The sequence below is a fragment of the Schistocerca gregaria genome, chromosome X (genome assembly GCF_023897955.1).
Source record: "Schistocerca gregaria isolate iqSchGreg1 chromosome X, iqSchGreg1.2, whole genome shotgun sequence".
NCBI lineage: Eukaryota > Metazoa > Arthropoda > Insecta > Orthoptera > Acrididae > Schistocerca > Schistocerca gregaria.
The window spans coordinates 134067011-134092422 of NC_064931.1; the positions used below are offsets into that span (position 1 = coordinate 134067011).

The following is a 25412-nucleotide window of genomic DNA, read 5'->3' on the forward strand; positions in this document are numbered from 1 at the left end:
TGGTAGTATTATTGTTCCTCATAACGCATTGTATCACATTGTTCAGGTGAATAAACTGCACTCTACTGCAACTCGCAAAAGACCGGAATTGAATGGCCCATTTACAACGTAGCCATTCTGAACCGAGCTTGATAAGAAATAAGCCCTTACAAATTATGCGGCCGGCCGCGGTGGTCTCGCGGTTGTAGGCGCTCAGTCCGGAACCGCGCGGCTGCTACGGTCGCAGGTTCGAATCCTGCCTCGGGTTTGGATGTGTGTGATGTCCTTAGGTTAGTTAGGTTTAAGTAGTTCTAAGTTCTAGGGGACTGATGACCACAGATGTTAAGTCCCATAGTGCTCAGAGCCATTTGAACCATTTCAACAAATTATGCTTTATAATAATCCAAAGGCTGTTTGAAGCGTCTGTCGTTTTAAAGAGTATTGTTCTGGGACTTTCAGTGCACCGCTGTGATTTGAAAAGTATAGAACTAATCTGCAAGAGAGGAACATAAATTGCAGAAAAAATTTCTACTCTTAATTTAACTACCCAGCATTATTGATTAAAAGCTTGCGAACACTGAAATTGAAAATGACTATTGGCGTAACGATGGGTTAATGGAAGAAGCAATAGAGAATACAGTAATCAATATTGGTTAGGATAGTAAATATGAATATTCAGCACACGACGACGACAGTGACTTATATGGTGGATGAAATTGTAACGGATTCCAGTGAAACAGTTACAGGGCATAAAGAATTTGGTGGCTGCCCCCTGTATGAAGGACCAACCATTTCATTACTCTAATCACTTAGCTTAGTGCAGTGTTCATTGGGTAACTGTACTTGCACCGTCTTTCCTTCACTCCGCAGTCCCAATTGCATTCAGATCGATGAGAAGCCGACAGAAGCGCCCTCTCTCACAGGTGCAATAATGGTGTGGCCGACTAATGACAGTGCAGAGTTTAGAGGTGAACAGCATTTGCAACATCCATTCTAGCATACAACCGTGCCTCACCAACGGGAACATACTCCGGTTAAAGAGCTTCAGCCATTTGCATTGGGTCGCACTGTGGACCTGCGAGAAGCTCGATGGACGTGACTCCGGATCGCTGCACATGTATCGGTGGTGTGTGGCTGCTTTCAACACAGATCTGTGGAGCACTCCCATAAACGTAGACAAGATTCTGGACTTCCAAATAGTACAGACGTACGTCGAGATCGACGCACTGTGCCGCAGCGGTGGCTGATCGAACATCATCAACGTACGAAATCTGAGTGCATGTTGCACCCCCTGTGTCATCAGGGACTATAGAGAATTGTTTGCTTGCAGCAAGATCAAGGGGAGACGGGAGTCAATTGGGCTTCAAAAACTCGAGTTTTAGAATTTAGCATATTTGAAATGCCTTGTCTTTCCTGCGTGAAACAATTTTTGTTTTATGTAAATACGACAAGTTTTTCGTGAGATATGATGGTTTCCCTGATGCTCTGTGCAATATGGGACGGTGACTTCATTGCTTACGACCAGGTATGTGCAGAACAAAGCAAGCAAAAGCACTCCGTCTTCAGGCCACAAGTGGCCCATCGGGACCATCCGACCGCCGTGTCATCCTCATGGAGGATGCGGATAGGAGGGGCGTGTGGTCAGCACACCGCTCTCCCGGTCGTTTATGATGGTTTTCTCTGACCGGAGCCGCTACTATTCGGTCGAGTAGCTCCTCAGTTGGCATCACGAGGCTGAGTGCACCCCGAAAAATGGCAACAGCACATGGCGGCCTGGATGGTCACCCATCCAAATGCCGCCCACGCCCGACAGCGCTTAACTTCGGTGATCTGACGGGAACCGGTGTGTCCACTGCGGCAAGGCCGTTGCCACATGTGCAGAACAACCCTATGTTAATGATGTCACAATTTCTAAATTAGAGTGCATTGGGCATGTCCAGAAGAGAATGGGGTCCAGGTTGAGAAGATTATTGAAAGAAAAGTATTGGAAGATGGTAAGAAGATAGGTGGTAAAGGTCGCCTGACAAATGTTGAAATAGGTTACAGAATTATTATGGCTTGGCCATAAGAAGAAATGATGCGAATTTAGAAAACATGAAAAAAGCTGTATGGGCTATCTTTCTCCATAAACATTCCACAAATGAAAATCCAGTGCACGGTCTTTGCCTGAATGATTCTGACACTTGGTGCAAGTACAGGAGAAATGCCAGATATGACCGCATACATTCTTTACCTGCATCAGTAATGAATGAAATTAAACCCATATTTAGAGACCTCTGTAAAGATACCTTGCTAAAGAAATGCCTTCATTGGAAAACCCGAAATTTAAATGAATGTGTGAATTCTGTCATTTGGAACCGGTTACCGAAAACTATTTGTTCAGCTTACAACCCTCAAATTTGGTGTTTATCATGCTATTTTATACTTTAATGATGGTGTGTTAAGAAAATTGGATGTTTTCGAATTATTGGGCATAAAATCTAGTGGAAATACTGCAAAATCCTTGGTGCAAATAGCTGAAAAGAGAGAATCTGCAAATCAGATATTGCTAATTTAAAATGCAAAAAAGAAGCCAGACAGAAAAGAAGAGGGACCAAGAGAAGATCAGTATGATTAAGATTATGCTCAGTATGGTGGAGGAGGAAATATTATTGGTAAGTAATTCTCATCAATAAGTATACTACAATTGCAATATTAAACTTTAAATTGATTTTTCTCAATTTACATTTTTTACTTTCAGGTACCATTATTTGATAAACTAATGGGGTTAGAAACATGAAATTTAGTCAATTTGTACTGCAGATGGTAATAAGTTATTACAAGTAAACTGACAACCACCAAACAATAAGAACCTGTTTTATAATAATTAGTGTACAAATGAAAGGTAAATTTTATTAGGGAAAGAATTATTTTTTCCTTCAAAACTATAAGAGGTAAGGTTCATTATACTTGTAAATTGAGGCATATATGTTATATACAGGGTGGACCAAATCCATGGCCTCTACGCTCTTCTGACCTCAACCCTCTTGACTTTCATTTATGGGGGCATTTGAAAGCTCTTGTAGAGACCCTTCGTGCTCGTATTGTGGACGGCTGTGATACAATACGCTATTCTCCAGGGCTGCATCAGCGCATCACGGATTCTATGCGACGGAGAGTGGATGCTTGATTCCTCGCTAACGGAGGACATTTTGAACATTTCCTGTAACAAAGTGTTGGAAGTCATGCCGGTACGTTCCGTTGCTGTGTGTTTCCATTCTATGATTAATGTGATTGAAAGAGAGGTAACAAAATGAGCTCTAACATGGAAAGTAAGCGTTTCCGGACACATGTCCACGTAACACATTTTCTTTCTTTGTGTGTGACGTGTTTTGGTTGGCAGGAGGCCGAAATGCACGCGTTTTAGCTCACATAGGCTGGCGTGAGGTCTGGAACATGACAAGGGAATTAGAAGTGAGAAAAACGGACGTAGCGGGTGGAATACTTAACTTTAATCCATTAATGACGAAAGTCGCTCTTTATGGTACATGATTCACAATATCAATAGTACGGATACTGGCGCCTTGCTAGGTCGTAGCAAATAACGTAGCTGAAGGCTATGCTAACTATCATCTCGGCAAATGAGAGGGTAGAAGTCAGTGAACCATTGTTGGCAAAGTCGGCTGTACAACTGGGGTGAGTGCTAGGAAGTCTCTCTAGACCTGCCGTGTGGCGGCGCTCGGTCTGCAATCACTGATAGTGGCGACACGTGGGTCCGACGTATACTAACGGACCGCGGCCGATTTAAAGGCTACCACGTAGCAAGTGTGGTGTCTGGCGGTGGCACCACATTCCTCCCCCGCAAATCGGCGCACGGTTGTGGCATAAGGCTTCCGCCCGCCGTGGGGAGGACCCCATGTTGACGTATGCGACGAGGTGGGGAGCCTAACAACAGGCGAGGCTGTGCCACCCACACCCTGCCATTCGGACCGCGGGGAGCTAGGAAACGCCTGAAAACCTGCTCCAGGGCGCACGCCAACATGCGGTGTAGAGAGACAGGAGGGACCGAAGGGTCGACCTCCATCGGGCCAGGGCACCCGACGGGCGAAGACGACAAATGGTTCGGAGCAGGCAAGAGTTCCATGTCGGAGGGCAACTGGTCACGGGAAGCGATCGGCGGCGCGTGACCCAGGGAGGCGCGCGGAGGCTGCAGCGAAGCGTCCACTGCGGGCGTCGCCGGCGGGAGAACAGGCGACGGCGGCGGCGGCGGCGGTGGCGGCGGCGCGTCGCCATGGGGCAAAATGGAAGACAGCGTCGGTAACACCTGGGGCTGAGGCAAGCCAGTAGATGGGTCCCCGGGGCGCTGACCGGACGGCACCGTCGCTGAAAGCAGACGGAGAGCGGCGGATCCCGTACGACGACAGGGGCGCAGCTGATTGAGATGCCGACGCACCTCACCAGAGGCCCCAAAACCAGATACATAGCGCTGCCGAGGCAGCGAGGAATGCTCCCTTCGAGCCAACGCCGTGAACCTCGATATTGGAGATAGTAGATAACGTCGCCAGGAGCAAAAGCAGGTGCCTGCTCCTGCACAGGAACCTGATGCGGCGGATGCAGCAAAGTCATCAAGGTTCGATGAGGGCGACCGTGGAGCAACTCAGCCGGCGAGCGACCATCTCGGGGCTGAGAGCGATACGAGGACAAAAAGAGCAACAACGCGTCCTCCCGAGAATGCGACTCTTTCAACTTCAACATCTGTGACTTGAAAGTCATAACCAATCGTTCAGCGGCACCGTTTGACTGCGGCGAAAACGGCGCGGACGTCAGATTTTGAATACCATTGGCCTTGCAGAATGACTGAAATTCTGCAGACATGAATTATGGGCCATTGTCGGAAACAATAGTCTATGGGAGACCTTCAATGCGAAAGATAGCGGATAACGCTTGGATGGTGGCAGATGACGTCGTGGAAGATATCCGGACAACAAAAGGAAAATTACTGAATGAATCTACCACAACCAACCATCGAGCATTCCAGAATGGACCAGCAAAATCGATGTGTAAGCGTTGCCAAGGGGAAGTGGCTTTCAGCCATGCAAAGAATTTCCGCGGTGGTGCTGATTGTTGTTCGGCACACACCGTGCAAGAAGAGCACATATTCGTAGTCGCGGCATCGACTCCGAACCAAGTACAGTGCTGACGAGCAAGTTTATTTGTTCTCACTATACCCCAATGTCCTTTGTGGAGAAGCTGTAAGACAGAGGACTGTAACGAACGTGGTACCACGACCCTGGACTGATCATTATCAGAACGCAACAGCAAAACACCACGTCGTACAAAAAGTCTCTCCTTGTGAGCAAAAAATCGGCGAACCAACGGGTCCCCGATACGTGACTTTGACAAGGGCCATTGCGTAGCAACAAAACGCAGAACGGGAGCAAGGACAGGGTCGGCAGCTGTGGCTGTAGCTACACGACGAAAATCAATCGGAAACGATTCGACCACGTCATCAGTTTTTGCATCAATGAACATGCAAGGAAGTTCGGAGGAATCGAATGCCCTGTCCTCAGCAACATGCAAGCGGGACAACGCATCGGCGTTTCCGTGCTTAGCAGCGGACCGATACAAGATATCGTAGCGGTACTGCGAGAGGAAAATAGACCAGCGAATGAATTTCTGCGCTGTACGTGGAGGTACAGGCTTGGTCGGATGAAAAAGCGATGTCAAAGGCTTGTGGTCTGTGATTACGGTAAAGTGACGACCATACAAGAAATCATGAAACTTTGTAACACCAAATACGAGAGCCAATGCTTCTTTCTCGATCTGGGAATAATTTCTTTGCGCAGACGAGAGCAATTTGGACGCAAAGGCAATCGGGCGGTCATGCGATCCATCTTTGTGCGCAAGCACAGCACCGATCCCGAAATCCGATGCATCCACCATCAACAAAAGAGGCTTCTGGGGATCGAATGGCGTAAGGCAAGTATTGGAAAGCAACGCCGATTTCAACTGGCGAAAGGCGCGTTCGCATTCCGTCGTCCAGTCGAACGGAACACCCTTACGGCGTAAGCGATGAAGCGGAGCTGAAATGGAAGAGGCATGCGGAATATATGTATGATAATAGTTGATTTTTCCCAGCACACTCTGTAGCTGCTTCAAATTCCGCGGCGACGGCAAGTCTTGTATGGCACGAAGGTGCGCTGGACTGGGATGTATGCCTTGGGCATTGAGTACATGTCCCAGGTATGGCAAGTCCCGAGCAAAAAACACACATTTGTCCTTTCGCAAGCGAAGACCATTTTGTCGCAAGACCTGAAATAATGTTCTGACATTGGTCATATGTTCTTCTTCCGTCTTTCCGGAGATCACAATATCGTCCAGATAATTTGCTGCAATAGGGACCGACGCACAAACAGTTTGCAGATATTCCTGAAACAATGCAGGGGCGGATGCACACCCGAATGGCAGTCGTTTGAATCGATACAAACCAAGATGCGTGTTAACCACGAAAACGCACTGGGATTCGTCGTCCACCGGTATTTGTAAGTACGCATCTGCTTGGATGCTTGATTCCTCGCTAACGGAGGACATTTTGAACATTTCCTGTAACAAAGTGTTGGAAGACATGCCGGTACGTTCCGTTGCTGTGTGTTTCCATTCTATGATTAATGTGATTGAAAGAGAGGTAACAAAATGAGCTCTAACATGGAAAGTAAGCGTCTCCGGACACATGTCCACGTAACACATTTTCTTTCTTTGTGTGTGACGTGTTTTGGTTGGCAGGAGAGCCAACCGTATGGTTAAAGGAGGCCGAAATGCACGCGTTTTAGCTCACATAGGCTGGCGTGAGGTCTGGAACATGACAAGGGAATTAGAAGTGAGAAAAACGGACGTAGCGGGTGGAATACTTAACTTTAATCCATTAATGACGAACGTCGCTCTTAATGGTACATGATTCACAACATCAATAGTACGGATACTGGTACCTTGCTAGGTCGTAGCAAATAACGTAGCTGAAGGCTATGCTAACTATCGTCTCAGCTAATGAGAGCGTAGAAGTCAGTGAACCATCGCTAGCAAAGTCGGCTGTACAACTGGGCGAGTGCTAGGAAGTCTCTCTAGACCTGCCGTGTGGCGGCACTCGGTCTGCAATCACTGATAGTGGCGACACGAGGGGCCGACGTATACTTGAAGCGTCCCCTTAGAACAATTTATACACGACTGTTCTTAAACTGACACACAATATTTTTAGCGCAACGCAATCTGACTTACAAAAATCCCTACGAAAGAATGGCCCTGATTAACATTAACCTATACGTTTCACAAATCACTTACCTCACAAAAATCTTCGTTACTCAAACTACTGCAATACAGCGAGCGCCACTACTGTCAGCTAAATAAAAGATTCAAACTACGGAAGGCACTAACTACTGATAGGCATAGTTAGCAAATGATAGATTTTCATAGAGAACAAACAATGTATTTACCTTAATAGTCATAATATATATATCAGTTCGTGACACCAATTCTTACAAATTTCAAAACTCCGCCATCTCTCTACCCATGTCCACCACTGCTGGCGGCTCACCTCCAACTGCGCAACGCTACGCGCTGTTAGCATCCAGCTGCCGCTGCCCAACACTACAATGGCAGACAACAATGCAAACCAGCCACAGACTGCACACGACACAGCCAGTGATTTTTATACAGAGCGCTACGTGGCGGCGGCGTTACCAATAAAAAAACCTAAACAGCCTACTTACATAGCCCTCATGCTCCCCACAAAAAAATTTACAAATTCTTTTGGGCAGTGGCCAATACAGATTTGAAAAATTTTTTCATAATTACAATGACAAAGAAATGAAATGCACACACTTATCGATACAATGTTCGTCAAAAGCTAAAATTTTCTCACAGTCCATAAAGACAGTCCTGATCGTTCATCACAGTAAAATAGCAGTGTTTCTGCTCAATGTCTGAGCAGTAAAAGAAAATGCACACGGAAGTAGTGGATTTCCATGCAGTCTTGAAGAAGTAGTGTTGTCCTTCCAACGGAAAGACATGCTGACAGGTAATGGGCCACAACAGAGCAAAACCACAGCAGAGTCAGTCGAAGTTTTGAAGAATATTGGAAGGTTGGTCATCACAGAGCAGACCTACTGTAGTGCTAGTAGAGATTATGGTATTGGTGGGCCACCAGAGGTCCAGACCCACTGCAGTCCTTGTAGAGATTATGGTATTGGTGGGCCACCAGAGGTGCAGACCCACTGCAGTCCTTGTAGAGATGGCTAGCAGCCATCTGTTGCGACTGTCCAAGTGCACAATCACCATCTAAGAGTCTTGCGGAGAATATAGCAAGTCCATAAACCACCACTTGTGCACTCACAAATTTTTGGAATTGTCCTTAGAGCCAGCAATGCTGTTATCCATTCCCTTGCTGCATTATTAACACACGTGCAAACACTAACAGCCCCTACTTCTCACATATTGTGCATATACTATGACCAACAGAAACGTGTGCAGTGAAATGTAATTTACAAGTTACTTAATTTGATGAACTGGTGTCAATTCTAATTTTATAACATAAGAATACAAAAACAAAGGTACAAAATATATCATTAAAGAACATAACAATACAGATAACATTTGTAGTAGTACAGGCTTTACAAAAGAATCGAAATAGCAAATACATCAGTGTTACAAAAATTACGACATAAGTACATACATAAAAGATCAGAATAACTTTTGAAACATCAACTTCACACATGACCAATAAAACAAAATAGAATAAATAATGTCTAAACATCTTTACAAAGTAAATAACATATTATTGATGCAAATTATATTTGAGAATAACAGTATTCCTCATGATAGTGAATGTAGCTTAGTATTAGAAAAATTCTGCAACATAAGTCTTATCAGATAAACATATAAAGACAGGAAGAACATAAATACACAAGGGTACACAAACACATAGTGGGGTAACACAAGGAAAGGGCAGGGTTTGTTTTACTACAATATTTTGCAAACAAAACTTTCTTTACTTCTCGGAGATCTCCCTTCGTTCTTCATTATTTCCAAAAAGTCCTATCTATACCTGCTTTCTGTACTTTTCTCATATAACCTCTCAGTGCATTTCTTCAAATCCATCGCAACTCATTCTTTTATATAGGCTACCCCCTCATAAGCTAACTTAAATCTACTGAGCTCAGATGCTTAACTAAGGGACGAGGCAATGCAGCGGCACAAAACAGTTAATACAAACAGCAAAGACAAAAAAAATGCAAGTAAGCATAGCGAGCAGCAATAAATGTAATAATTTATATCTAAAGATGACAAAGCTGAAGCAGAAAAAATATTACAGTAAAAATGTTTAATACCTATGTCACATCTTAACACTAGAGTGATGCATCACGAGAACATACGCTAGCAGACAAGTTACCAAAACGTAAAAAAATTATTTTTGCAATTCCTGTGAAGGGAAATGTCTATTTGTTCTCTCTTTTCCAAGAAAGTACATCATAAAATGATTCTTTACTGGGTCTGCAGACAGAAAATAGTGATATTAGTACACCTATTAAATTTTATTTTAACCAATGCTGCAGTCCAGATAGTGATATTAGTACACCTATTAAATTTTATTTTAACCAATGCTGCAGTGCAGATAGAAACTGGATATTAAACAAAATGAGCAATCTCTCAGCTAGAAAGACAATAGATATAAAATGTTTCTCACCATTTCATTTCAGTAAATGTCATAAATTAAGAACTCTACAGTGTAATCATGTTACAAGTTTGAGGGTATCGTATTTACGATGCTTTCTACAAAGGAATGTCAATAGCGAGGATAATGGCCTCCTTTTTTCTCCACCTGTGCCTCTGAAAGGCAAACACTAATGACTTTTCTCAAGGCGGCTGGCACACCTGGCCGCTCACAACGCATTACGTCACGGTCACTTACTTTTCTTACCGAAATATTTACGACAGAAGTTTACGCTACAGTGATAGTCTCATGTAAAAATATTTTCACAGGTTGAGAATTTGCGTTACAAATGTGTAGAAAATAAAATCCTATAAATATAACAGTGTCCAAAAAATTTTCGTCGGCATTGTAATACATTCAGGCATGTACACACTTTTCATAATTCTTAAAGTACGATTCTTGGTTTCCAACATCCTTTTCCACAAATCAGAGTCCCTAACCACTACTCACTATTCCTTACCTTATTCGTCGACACTTCTTCAATATTTCATCATAAAAGATACGTAGCATAATCAAATAACTCATACGGCAACAGCTTATTGATCATAAACATTCCACAACAGCATAATACACATAGTCATCGTAATAATAACATTATAACACCTCAGTTAAATTCTCAAAATCGTCGTAGCTTCCTACAATAATTTCAGAACCTAAAAAAAATTCTCTGCTCATGTCAAAAGTGTCATCTACCTCAAACGTACTTTAAAAATCATGATCCCATACCAAATACGTCATTCAAAGCTCTCATAGTATCACAATAGTTCCGAAAAAATATGAACAGTTCACAAAGTACAGAAAAAAATACAATTTCGTAAGTGTGAAGTTATTCAACTGTGTAATTACGTAAACATCTGTCACTGATGTAGTAAAATAATTGTTTGTCTCTTCCAGTTAAATGATCAGATAGCTGTGTAATTTATGTGTTAGAGAAATATGGTACCGATGTGTAAAATTGTATAAGCAAATACCATATTAGCTAGGCTTGTGCTTGCAAAACACATGGTACACAAAGTAGGCGTGTACCCCCCTGAGGATTAATGTAATTATATCCTCAGATGTTACAGATTACAGCAATGGAATGAAATGTATCACGGAAAACCTTTGTATCATTGTATTTCAAATATCTTTAAAAATAAATGCTTTAAGTACAAAATTAATCACTCAAATACGTGTACTGTAGCGCTAAACTGTGCGTCTTGTTCTAAGATAATCTCTGTGGAAGTGTCGTAGTTATCGTCCTCCGAAAGCTAAGTTCTACAGAAGTCAATGTACTTACCTCATGATAAACAAAAGTGAAATGCTTTGCGTATAGATGTCGTAGTTACTACGCTTATTGCCGTGATGAAGTAAGTACTGTACTGTAACGTATTGTTGTGCTACAGAAAAGGCTGTCTCATTGTAGCTATACCACAAAGTTACTACTAAAACATGTTTTACTTTCCAGAAAAATTCAGAAAAACTGTGCAGATATAAAACAGATAAACTGCAAAAGCAACATTGTAAATTGTCACTCATTAGTAGCGTCGTGATAAAATCGTGTAGCTGTCACATAAACTAACCACTGTGTCATCTGGTATCTCACAGAAAGTACTTTAAATCGAGAATGTATTTTCAAGTAAACCAAAATGTTGCATTAAAACCTCATTAGCAGTACTGGTAACTGTTCTAAATATGTCAGCCTTATAGTCGTTACGTAATCGTGCAACTAACAAGCAAGAATGTACATGCACAACAACACTGTGACGTCTGTTCACTATAACAACGCATTCGTAATTTCTGTTTAAATAAGTTCTCTTGGTTCTTGACTGGATATTTAACTTCAAACATGGTTGCATGTTAACAGATTCTAAGTCTGACAAATTGTACTAGTAGCGTGAAGTGAAAAATTTTATGGCAAAGACAAAGTTAAAAAGCAGATTATCTTTCAATAACCGGTTTTACATGTGAAATGTGGTGTAAACCTTTACTCTTCCTAGTACGCAGACTGTCAACTGAAAAGCAATTATCATGTGATTACGGCGGTAAGGAACACTGGTATTTTGCTCAAGGTTAGCTTATGTTATTTTTGTGTGAGCCAGCCGGCGGACGCGGCTGCCTGCGGTGCGAGTCATTGTCTGTTTCTTTGTTGGCGCGCGTCGTTTTTGGGATTTGGAGACCTAACTTCTACAAATTCACCTTGTCGAGAGGGCCCTTCTCTGTTTGAATCCCGCCAGTTCTTCTGCAATTCAGGTCTGTCGCTATGATCATATCGTCTGTCGTCATGTGGGTAGATTCCATAGTTTCTTTCTTGTCGGTCACGTGGTGGAGAATTACTCCCTGAATCGTAACTGCGTGGTGGACCGTTGCGTCTAAAGTTATTCCGTCTCCCTTGATAATAATTGTTTTGGTTCCCGTATTGTCTGTTTCTCTGATTGTCTCTGTGATAGTCATTACTACGGAAATGCGATCTTTCTCTGTAACTATTATTACTCCGCCAGTGGTTGTCATATGGGTGGTGTCTGTTTTGGTCACGATTTGCGTTGTATGAATAGACTTGTCGTGTCCAGTTATTGTTTCTGTCGTCACGGAATTGTGACGGATGTGAACTGTAGTGATTGTTTTCCTGTTTTCGCATCCCGCGACTGTCTGTGTCAATTTCTAATTCTTGTAAGAGTCCCTGAAAAGCTTCAATGTCGTCTTTGCAACGCCCTGCCAAAATAATATTCCTTAAATGTTCAGGCAATTTCATTATGCAAATGCGGATGAGTTCTGAAGGGCTATATGGGTTTGAAAGATATTGGTTCGTATGCAACATGTCTTCAAAATATTTGACAAGACTGGAAAATTCAGATTGTTCAAAGTGTTTCATCATCATTATGCTATGTTTTACTCTGTCTTGTGTAGCTTGAGACCAATATGCTGAGAGGAAGGCGTGATAAAATTCTCCTTCACTGTGACAATCTTGAATGACCGATCGCATTCTTACAGCTGGTTCATTCTCCAAGTAGCCACACATAAATTCTAATCTGTGTTCTAATGACCAGTTGGGAGGAAAGCAATAAGAGAATTGATGAAGCCACGCTTGTGGATGAATGTCATTGCCAGAATTCTTAAATGTTTTGAATTTACGTGTAGTAATGAACAGCTTATAGTCAAAATCATCATGTCGGCGAGTCGCATGTCGGTCATTGTTACGTCGTTTCGGCGGTTGCATCTCAAAATTCGGTGTACCTTGCCAATTTCTTTCATAATTTCCGAAGTGCCCTGTGTTATTATTTTGTGGCTGTTCCGTATTTCTATGTCCCTCTTCCCGTATTGGAGCGCGAGTGTCCTCTGAAATACGTAATTGTTGTATTACCTGTGTCAGCTGATCTTGTACTTCCCGGATTTCTCTTTGGTGTTGCGTACTAATTTGATTCAGACTTTGTTTGAATTTCCTAATTTGTTCGCACTCTTCTGTGTCATTAAAGACTACCGGTTTTGTGTCATTCAGATTATCATCTACTTTCGTAGATAAATTAGTGAACTGATCCGAAAGTTCGGCTACTTTCTCCGATAGTGAACAAATTTCCTCAGTGTGTTTTTCTGAACCAAGTTTCAGAGTGTCCATTTGTGTTGAAATCGAATCTACTGTGTCCTTTAAGTTTTCCTGAGTTCTTGCTAGTTGCGTAACCGAATCGGTGGATGCAACTGAGTCCATTTTAGCTTGCAAGGTGTCGTGATTTTCACGAACAACAGTTTGCAATTCTTTTATGGCTGCTTCGTGATTCTGTAATGCGTTTTCATGCCGCGAAAAAATAGGTTGAAAATGCTCACAAATTTGTGTTTTTACGTCATTACAGATTTTTTGACATTTCGATTCAATGTTATGTAACTCAGTAGTTAAATCTTCACGTGTTTGTTCAAGTGTGCTGTCTAACTTCCGAAGATTTTGTTCCATTGTGTCTAACTTTTGAAGCTTTTGCTGTGTTTGTCTCTGATTTTGTTCCATTGTGTCTAACTTTTGAAGATTATGTTCCATTGTGTCTAACTTTTGAAGCTTTTGCTGTGTTTGTCTCTGATTTTGTTTCATTGTGTCTAACTTTTGAAGATTTTGCCCCATTTGTTTCTGATTTTGTTCCATTTGTTGCATTAATTGCAATAATAATGTATTAGTGTCTGGAATTTGATTTTCTATGCTTTTTGGCAGTGCATTTTCACCGCAACATTTACATTTTGACAGGCAGAAAATGTGTCTTGACTCATTTGAGAAAACTGTGAGGACCCATAACCTAAGTCTACAGTATTTGCAATATTGTGTTCTGTCATTTCGGATTCCTGAGGCGTGCTGTTTCCGACTGATCGATCGATAATTGTTCCCTGTTCACTACTTGTTTCATTGTCTACACCATTATTTGCCGCCCGCTCCATTTCCCTATGCACAATTACCAAATTACTACTTCGAATGTCTGTTAATTCACTACACAGTGGTGCTGATAAGCGACGCTCGTCGTCACTATTATTTCACAGTTTACTTTGGAGCCTAGTGTTACGTTTTTCACGCGCCATTATTGTCACAATATTTCACACGATAGCACATAAAAGCACAATTTGAAGAGCAAAAAATAAGAGAACACATTAACATAGCACTGAAAATAATATCTAGTTAATTGCAAGCGAAGCTGCGAAATACTTGGTGCAAATCTACATGCATGCCACAACTGTTTTACTGTACAACAATGAAAGACTGCAACTACAAAGGAAATTCTCTCTATAATTCCGCGCTAGCAATAAACAAAGGCTACACTAACTACACAAACTACAGAAAAAAATCAGAAGATTACAGTGAGGTATCCTTGGCTCAGGGTCGACATATGAGACGTCCCCTTAGAAAAATTTATACACGACTGCTCTATATGAAACGTCCCCTTAGAACAATTTATACACGACTGTGCTTAAACTGACACACAATATTTTTAGCGCAACGCAATCTGACTTCCAAAAATCCCTACGAAAGAATGGCCCTGATTAACATTAACCTATACGTTTCACAAATCACTTACCTCACAAAAATCTTCGTTACTCAAGCTACTGCAATACAGCGAGCGCCACTACTGTCAGCTAAATAAAAGATTCAAACTACTGAAGGCACTAACTACTGATAGGCATAGTTAGCAAATGAAAGATTTTAATAGAGAACAAACAATGTATTTACCTTAATAGTCATAATATATATATCAGTTCGTGACACCAATTCTTACAAATTTCAAAACTCCGTCATCTCTCTCCCCACGTCCATCACTGCTGGCGGCTCACCTCCAACTGCGCAACGCTACGCGCTGTTAGCATCCAGCTGCCGCTGCGCAACACTACAATGGCAGACAACAATGCAAACCAGCCACAGACTGCACACGGCACAGCCAGTGATTTTTATACAGAGCGCTACGTGGCGGCGGCGTTACCAATAAAAAAAACTAAACAGCCTACTTACATACTACCGGAGCGCGGCCGATTTAAAGGCTACCACGTAGCAAGTGTGGTGTCTGGCGGTGACACCACATGAGGAATGTTTCCTGAAAGTTTGGCCGTAACTTTTTGTAATACGCTGTATATATGCAGTAAAAAGTTCATTGTTTTATCACTTATAGTTCTTTTGAAAAGTGTACCTATTCAAAGGGTAAAATAGCGTTGACAGAATAGGGATAAAAATTGCCTTCCGTCTCCCCTTTAGATCATGTGTGACCGGATTGAGGAGTTCCTAGATAACAGAACGCAGCATGTCATTCTCTGTCATTCTCAATGGAGAGAAGTCTTCCGAAGTAAGAGTGATTTCAGGTGTGCCGCAAGGGTGTGGTGTCACAGGACCGTTGCTATTCACAATATACATAAATGACCTGGTGGATGACATCGGAAGTTCACTGAGGCTTTTTACAGATGATGCTGTGGTGTATCGAGAGGTTGCAACAGTGAAAAATTGTACTGAAATGCAGGAGGATTTGCAGCGAATTGACCCATGATGCAGGGAATGGCAATTGAATCTGAATGTAGATAAGTGTAATGTGCTGCGAATACATAGAAAGATAGATCCCTTATCATTTAGCTACAAAATAGCAGGTCAGCAACTGGAAGCAGTTAATTCCATAAATTATCTGGGAGTACGCATTAGGAGTGATTTAAAATGGAATGATCATATAAAGTTGATCGTCGGTAAAGCAGATGCCAGACTGAGATTCATTGGAAGAATCCTAAGGAAATGCAGTCCGAAAACAAAGGAAGTAGCTTACAGTAAGCTTGTTCGCCCACTGCTTGAATACTGCTCAACAGTGTGGGATCCGTATCAGATAGGGTTGATAGAAGAGATAGAGGAGATCCAACGGAGAACAGCGCGCTTTGTTACAGGATCATTTAGTAATCGCGAAAGCGTTACAGAGACGATAGATAAACTCCAGTGGAAGCCCCTTGCAGGAGAGACGCTCAGCAGTTCGGTACGGGCTTTTGTTAAAGTTTCGAGAACATACCTTCACCGAAGAGTCAAGCAGTATCTTGCTCCCTCCTATGTATATCTCGCGGAGAGACCATGAGGATAAAATCAGAGAGATCAGAGCCCACACAGAAGCATACCGACAATCCTTCTTTCCACGAACAATACGAGACTGGAATAGAAGGGAGAACCGATAGAGGTACTCAGTGTACCCTCCGCCACACACCGTCAGGTGGCTTGCGGAGTATGGATGTAGATGTAGATATGTGTTCTTCTGGTCTGTCACTGACTACTACTGACACCACAACATCGCCAACCGTGGCTACTCTGGTGTGACAGAGTTGACTGGAGAGTGTAATGATACTTGGGATAATCTATCGCAAGATGTCATTCTGTACCTTAAAATAGTTTGCTTGCGAGAATACACGCCTGCGTTGTCACTGTGCGTTGATAAGACTGTTTGGGCACCCTTAACGGTGAGATGTGTGTTTCATGTGGTATGAATTCGTTATCATGTTCTCCTACAGTGAAGAACTACTTCTCGCCTCCCTTTTCAAAAAAATGACGTTGTCCTTGAGTGTGTTGCATTTTGTTTTCGGGGAGTGTATTTCGGGGCCACAGATGTGGACATCAGAAATGATGTACGAGGCATATTCAGGAAGCTCACATCGTGACAACGTAAACACCAGATTTAAGATATACTCTGTTCTTTTTTGGTATTTTCAGCATGGTCAGCTTGTTAATCAGTTTATTTAGTAGAACTAGCTCTCAACTATTTAATACGCTCTGTAAAATAACATCTGCCCGACTGTACTAGATAAGAATCTGTCTCCCTCTGCCTCGGCCTCAATCATTTCAATTGATGTGAATTTTCTTACTCCTACCCATCTCTTCAGGTTTAGGAACCAAAGGTAATCGCTAGGAGCCAAATCGTCTTCCTCATCTGCACACCTCAAGCCAATTTACGGAATATGATGGATGGTGCATGGTACACAACATATCATTTTCCCGTTTCTTGTTCCATTAAATAATGGTAACAAATAAGTGACAGTCGGTTAGCCTACCCATGAAGTTTTATTTCCCTGATTTTACCTTCACTGGAATTTTATAAATTGGAGGAGGTAATAAGTTGTTTTGCTTTCCTTGGAACGCATGTTCCTCGAACTTGAACAGTAAACTGCTAAGTGAAGCACGGTGTCTTTTGTAGCATCTGCCACTGGAGTTGGATAGCTGCGTGGAGTGGCCGCGCGGTTTGAGGCGCCATGATACGGAATACGCGGCCCCTCCCACCGGAGGTTCGAGTCCTCCGTCGGGCATTGGTGTGTATGTTGTCCTTAGCATACGTTAGTTTACGTATTGTGTAAGTCTAGGGACCGAAGACCTCAGCAGTTTGGTCCCTTAGGAATTCACACTCATTTGAACATTTTTGGAGTTGGATGAGTATCTCCGTTCAGCTTACTGAGCAAAACGTGGCGTACCTATATAGATTTTCTCTATCTTCTCTACTAAACCTACTGGCAACGGTTCCAGAGTCATGAGAAACACTCAAGAATCACTATAATATGACGAAACTGGAAGTACTTTAAGCGAAAGTCATGCTGTTTCCTGCAGTGGTCCGATGTATACTAGCGAATTATCAAAGTGTAAAATACACGCACCAAAAATTTTTTTGCATCACCTCAGTTCCAAGAGTTCAGGAACCTGTTCAGAAAGCTAGAATTGAGATCAACATAAACACCATTTCCGCCATTTTTATTTCTCATGAAAACCACACATTGCATATTGTACAACAATACAGCGTGATCTTCAGACGTGTTTGTCCAGACTGCTGTACACACTGGTACCTCTAATACGCAGTATCACATCCTGTTGCATTGATGCATGCCTGTATTCGTCGTGGCATACCATCCACAAGTTTATCAAGGCACTGTTGATCCAGATTGTCCCACTCCTCAAAGGCGATTCGGCGTAGATCCCTCAGTGGTTGGTGGGACACGTCGTTCATAAACAGCCCTTTTGAATCTATCCCAGGCATGTTCGATAGGATTCATGCATGTCTGGAGACCCTGCTGGCTACCCTAGTCGAGCGATGTCGTTATGCTGAAGAAAGTCATTCACAAGATGTACACGATGGGGGCACGAATTGTGGTCCATGAAGACGAATGCCTGGCCAACATGCTGTCGATATGGTTGCACTATCGATCGGAGGATGGCAATCATGTACTGTTCAACCGTTACGACGCGTTCCATGAGCACCAGCGGCGTGCATCGGCCCCACATAATGCCACCCCAAAACAGCAGGGAACCTCCACCCTGCTGCACTCGCTGGACAGTGTGTCTAAGGCGTTCGGCCTGACCGGGTTGCCTCCAAACACGTCTCCGACGATTGTCTGGTTGAAGGCATATGCGACACTCATCGGTGAAGAGAACGTGATGCCAATCCTGAGTGGTCCATTCGGCATATGGTTGGGCTCATCTGTGCCGCGCTGCATGGTGTTGTGGTTGCAAAGATGGACATCGCCAAGGACGTCAGGAGTGAAGTTGCGCATCATGCAGCCTATTGCGCACAGTTTGCGTCGTAACACGGCGTTCTGTGGCTGCACGAAAAGCATTATACAACATGGTGGCGTTGCTGTCAGGTTTCCTCCGTGAGGCCGGCCGCGGTGGTCTAGTGGTTCAGGCGCTCAGTCCGGAACCGCGCGACTGCTTCGGTCGCAGGTTTGAATCCTGCCTCGGGCATGAATGTGTGATGTCCTTAGGTTAGTTAGGTTTAAGTAGTTCTAAGTTCTAGGGGACTGATGACCACAGATGTTAAGTCCCATAGTGCTCAGAGCCATTTGAACCATTTTCCTCCGTGATATAATCAGTAGATAGCGGTCAACCACTGCAGTAGTAGCCCTTGGGCGGCAGGATTCGAGCCTGCGACTTTAGTGGTCTCGCGGTTCCAGACTGAAGCGCCTAGAACCGCTCGGCCACCAGCGGCCGGCGCAGCACAAAAAGATAATTAATGTAGAGTAATGAAATTTCGAGAATACGTTTGTCAAGGTAACATATGTAAGTTATTCACATTGAAAGATAGCAGGTTAATGAAAGCGCGAAGTAAGTCACTGCAAATGTGAAGATCAATATAGGGTCGATTAATGGTGGTTCTAAATGACGCTGGAGTTGTCGTGCTACGATTTTCGATTAGAGACAGATTTGGTGATTGAGTAGGCTACGGGAACATGTAGACACTCTGTAGAGTATGTTCGGTTACATTAGCTGTAGGTGGCGAGCGTTATCCTGTTGGAAAACACTCAATGGAATGTTGTTCATGAACGGCAGCACAACAGGTCGGATCACCAGATTGATGGACAAATTTTGCAATCAGGGTACGTGGGAGAACCACGAGATTGCTTCTGCTGCCATACGAAACCGCACCCCAGACCATAACTCCATGTAACCAACACACGGCTATCATCGGCACCGAGGTAGAACCAGCTTTCATCAGAAAACACAACAGACTTCCAACCTCTTCTCCGACGAGCTTTCTTTTGACACAACTGAAGTCGCAAATGGCCGTAACTTGATATCAGTGGAATGCATGCAAATTGGCGCCTGTTTCGGAGCTGTAAGTAACCGATTTGTAACAGTTCTACATCTACATGGATACTCTGCAAATCACATTTAAGTTCCTGGCATAGGGTTCATCGAACACCTTCATAATTCTCTATTATTCCAATCTCGTATATCGCGTGGAAAGAAAGAACACATATATTTCCGTACGAGCTCTGATATCCATTATTTTATCGTGGTGATCGTTTCTCCCTACGTAGGTAGGTGTCAACAAAATATTTTCCCATTCGAAGAGGAAAGTTGGTGATTGGAATTTCTGTGAGAAGATTCTGTCGTAACGAAAATCGCCTTTCTTTTAATGATGTCCAGCCCAAATCCTGTATCATTTCTGTGATACTCTCTCCCATATTTCGCGATAATACAAAACGTGCTGCCCCTCTTTGAGCTTTTTCGATGTACTCCGTCCGTCCTATCTGGTAAGGTTCAAATAGCTTTGAGCACTGTGGGACCTAACTTCTCAGGTCATCAGTCCCCTAGAACTTAGAACTACATAAACCTAACTAACCTAAGGACATCACACACGCCCATGCCTGAGGCAGAATTCGAACCTGCGACCGTAGCGGTCACGCGGTTCTAGACTGTAGCGCCTAGAACCGCTCGGCCATTCCGGCCGGCTATCTGGTAAGGATCCCACACCGCGCAACAGTATTATAAAAGAGAACGGACAAGCGTAGTGTAGACAGTCTCCTTAGTAGATGTTACATTTTCCAAGTGTCCTGCCAATAAAACGCAGTCGTTGGTTAGCATTCCCCACAACACCTGCCGGCCGTTGTGGCTGAGCTGTTCTATGTGCTTCAGTCTGGAACCGCGCGACCTCTACGGTCGCAGGTTCGAATCCTGCCTGAGGCATGGGCGTGTGTGATGTCCTTAGGTTAGTTAGGTTTATGTAGTTCTAAGTTCTAGGAGACGGATGACCTCACATGTTAAGTGCCATAGTGCTCAGAGCCATTTAAACAATTAGAACCACAACATTTTCTGTGTGTTCCTTCCAGTTTAAGTTGTTCGTAATTGTAATACCTAGGTGTTTACTTGAATTTACGGCTTTTACATTAGACTGGTTTATTGTGTAACCGAAGTTTAACGACTTCCTTTCAGCAGTCATATGGATGACCTCACACTTTTTGTTATTTAGTGTCATTTGCCAGTTTTTGCAGCATTCAGACATCTTTTCTAAATCGTTTTTCAATTTGTTTTGGCCTTCTGATGACTTTATTAGTCGATAAATGACAGTGTCATTGGCAAACAACCTAAGACGGCTGCTCACATTGTCTCCCAAATCGTTTATATAGATAAGGAACAGCAAAGGGCCTATAACACTACCTTGGGGGACGCCAGAAATCACTTATGATTTACTCGATGACTTTCCGTCTCTACTACGAACTGTGACCTCTCTGACAGAAAATCACAAATCCAGTCACATAACTGAGATGATATTCCATAAGCTCACAATTTCACTACAAGCCGCATGTGTGGTACAGTGTCAAAAGCCTTCCGGAAATCCAGGAATGCAGAATCGATCTGAAATCCCTTGCCAATAGCACTCAACACTTCATGTGAATAAAGATCTAGTTGTGTTTCACAAGAACGATGTTTTCAAAACCCATGTTGACTATGTGTCAATAGACAGTTTTCTTCGAGATAATTCATAATGTTTGAACACAATTTATGTTCCAAAATCCTGCTGCATATCGACGTTAACGATACGAGCCTGTAATTTAGTGCATTACTCCTACTACCTTTCTTGAATATTGGTGTGACCTGTGCAACTTTCCAGTGTTTGGGCACCGATATTTTATCGAGCGAACGGTTGTATATGATTGTTAAGTATGGAGCCAATGCATCAGCATACTCCGAAAGGAACCTAACTGGTATACTGTCTGGACCAGAAGACTTGCATTTATTAAGTGATTTTAGTTGCTTCACTACTCCGAGGGTATTTACTTCCACGTTACTCATGTTGGCAGCTGTTTTCCAATCGAATTCTGGAATATTTACTTCGTCTTTTTTTGTGAAGACATTTTGGAACGCTGTGTTTAGTAACTATGCTTTGGCAGCACTGCCTTCGATAGTATCTCCATTGCTTTCGCGCAGAGAAGGCATTGATTGTTTCTTTCCGCTAACATACTTCACATACGACCAGAATCTCTTTGGATTTTCTGCCATGTTTCGAGACAAAGTGTCGTTGTGGAAACTGTTATAAGCATCTCGCACTGAAGTCCGCGCGAAATTTCGAGTTTTTGTAAAAAAACTCCAATCTTGGGGATTTTGCGTCTGATAAATTTGGCACGTTTGTTTCGTAGTTTCTGCAACAGTATTCTAACCCGTTTTGTGTACCAACGAGGATCAGCTCCGTCGTTTGTTAATTTATTTGGTATAAATCTCTCAATTCCTGCCGATACTATTTCTTTGAATTCAAGCCATATCTGGTCTACAATTATATTATTAATTTGGAATGAGTGGTGATTGTCTCTCAGGTCTCAATTGAATTTCTATCTGCTTTTTTGAATAAGTATATTTTTCACTTATATTTGGATGATTTTGGGATTACAGTATTCAGTTTCGCTACGAAAACTCTGTGTTCACTAATCCCTGTATCGGTTTTGATGCTCGTTATTAACTCAGGATTATTTGTTGCTAAGAGTTCCAGTGTGTTTTCACAACAGTTTACTATTCGCATGGGCTCGTGAACTAACTGCTCGAAATAATTTTCAGATAATGCATTTTGCACAATTTAGTGCCGACCGCTGCTCAGATTACTGTTGGAGATGAGTGCGTTGCGCCAGAGTTATACGCTGAATACAATGTGTAAGTAGGCTGTTTAGGCTTTTATATTGGTAACGCCACGTAGCGTTCTATATGAAAATCACTGGCTGTGCTGTGTGCAGTCTGTGGCTAGTTTGCATTGTTGTCCGCCATTGTAGTGGTGGGCAGCTGGAAGTTAACAGCGCATAGCGTTGTGCAGTTGGAGGTGAGCCGCCAGCGGTGGTGGATGTGGGAAGAGAGATGGCAGTTTTGAAACTTGGAAGACTGGATGTCATGAACTGCTATACACATTATGACTTTTGAACACTATTGAGGTAAATACATTGTTTGTTCTCTATCAAAATCTTTCATTTGCTAACTATGCCTATCAGTAGTTAGTGCCTTCCGTAGTTTGAATCTTTTATTTAGCTGGCAGTCGTGGCGCTCGCTGTATTGCAGTAGTTTGAGTAACAAAGATTTTTGTGAGGTAAGTGATTTGTGAAATGTATAGGTTAATTTAGTCAGGGCCATTCTCTTGTAGGGATTACTGAAAGTCAGATTGCGTTGCGGTAAAAAAAATATTGTGTGTCAGTTTAAGCACAGTCATGTACAATTTTTCTTAGGGGATGTTTCATATATCGACCCTTAGCCGAGGATACCTCACTGAAATCTTCTAATTTTTTCTTGTAGTTTGTGTTATTAGTGTAGCTTTTGTTTATTGCTAGTGCGTAATCATAGAGATAATGTCCTTTGTAGTTGCAGTCTTTCATTGTTGTACAGTAAAACAGTTGTGGCATGCATGTAGTTTTGCACGAAGTATTTCGCAGCTGCGCTTGCAATTGACTAAATATTATTTTCAGTTCTATGTTAATGTGTTTTCTTATTTTTCTCTTCAAATTGTGCTTTTCTGTGTTATCGTGTGAAATATTGTGACAATAATGGCGTGTGAAAAACGTAATATAGGCTCCAAAGTAAACTGAGAAATGACAGTGAAGACGAAAGCAGTGTGTTAGCGCCACCATGTAATGAATTAACTGATGTTCAAAGTAGTAATTTGGTAATTGTGCATAGGGAAATGGAGCGGGCTGCAAATAATTGTGTAGACAGTAAGACAATTAGTGAACAGGGAAGCATTATCGATCGATCGGTCGGCAACAGCTCGCCTCAGGATTCCGAAATGACAGGTCACAATCTTGCAAATACTGTAGATTCAGGTTTTGCGTCCTCGCCGTTTTCTCAAATAGGCCTAAGTCAAGACACATTTTCTGCTTTTCAAAATTTGAATATTGCCGGTTCAAATGCACTGCCGAATAGCACTGAGGCACATGTTTTAGACACCAGTGCATTGTTATTACAGTTAATGCAACAAATGGGACAATGGCTACAAAAGTTAGACACAATGGAACAAAATCTTCAAAAGTTAGACACAATGGAACAAAATCTTCAAAAGTTAGACATGATGGAACTAAATCAGAGACAAACGCAGCAAAAGCTTCAAAAGTTAGACGCAATGGAACAAAATATTCAAAAGTTAGACACAATGGAGCAAAATCTTCGGAAGTTAGACACCACGCTTGAACAAGCACGTGAAGATTTAACTAATGAGTTACATAACATTGAATCGAATTGTCAAGAAGTCTGTAATGACGTAAAAACACTAATTTGTGAGCATTTCCAACCTATTTTTTTGCGGCATGAAAATGCATTACAGAATCACGAAGCAGCCATAAAAGAACTGCAAACTATTGTTCATGAAAATCATGAGACCTTGCAAGCTAAAATTGACTCAGTTGCATCTACCGATTCGGTTACGCAACTTGCAAAAACTCAGGAAAACTTAAAGGACACAGTAGATACGATTTCAACACAAATGGACACTCTGAAACTTGGTTTAGAAAAACACACAGAGGAAATAATTTCACTATCGGATAAAGTAGCCAAACTTTCAGATCAGTTCACTAACTTATCTACAATGGTAGATGATGATCTGAATGACACAAAACCTGTAGCCTTCACTGACACTGAAGAGTATGAACAAATTAGAAAATCCAAACACAATCAAAATCAAATCAAATCAATACACAGTACAAAAGAGAAATCCGGGAAGTACAAGATCAGTTGGCACAAGTAATACAAGAATTACATATTTCAGAGGACACTCGCGCTCCAGTACGGGAAGAGGGACATAGAAATGCAGAACAACCACAAAATAATAACACAGGACACTTCGGAAATTATGAAAGAAATTGGCAAGGCGCATTTGATTTTGAAATGGACCCGCCGAAACGAAGTAACAATGAGCGATGTGCGACTCGCCGACACGATGATTTTGACTATGAGCTGTTTATTATTGCATGCAAATTCAAAACATTTAAGAATTCTGGCAACGACATTCATCTACGAGTGTGGCTTCATCAATTCTCTCATTGTTTTCCTCCCAACTGGTCATTACAGTACAGATTAGAATTTATGTGTGGCTATTTAGAGAATGAACCAGCTGTAAGAATGCGATCGGTCATTCACGATTGCCACAGTGAAGGAGAAATTTATCATGCCTTCCTCTCAGCATATTGGTCTCAAGCTACACAAGACCGAGTAAAACAGCATCATAATGATGAAACATTTCGAACAATCTGAATCCTCCAGTCTTGTGAAATATTTTGAAGACAGTTGTACAAGAATCAGTACCTGTCAAACCCATACAGCCCCTCAGAACTCATCCGCATTTGGTTAATCAAATTACTTGAACATTTACGACATATTATTTTGGCAGGACGTTCCAAAGACGAGATTGAAGCTTTTCAGGGACTGTTACAAGAACTGGAAATTGACACTGACAATCGCGGAACGCGAAAACAGTAGCACAACAATTACAGGTCACATCTGTCACAT

General features: G+C 42.3%; 1 pseudogene; it reads right to left on the reverse strand.

Annotated features, from left to right (window-relative positions):
• Positions 1-1732: 1732 nt before the first annotated feature.
• On the reverse strand, positions 1733-1850 carry LOC126299927 (5S ribosomal RNA; annotated as a pseudogene).
• Positions 1851-25412: the final 23562 nt, after the last annotated feature.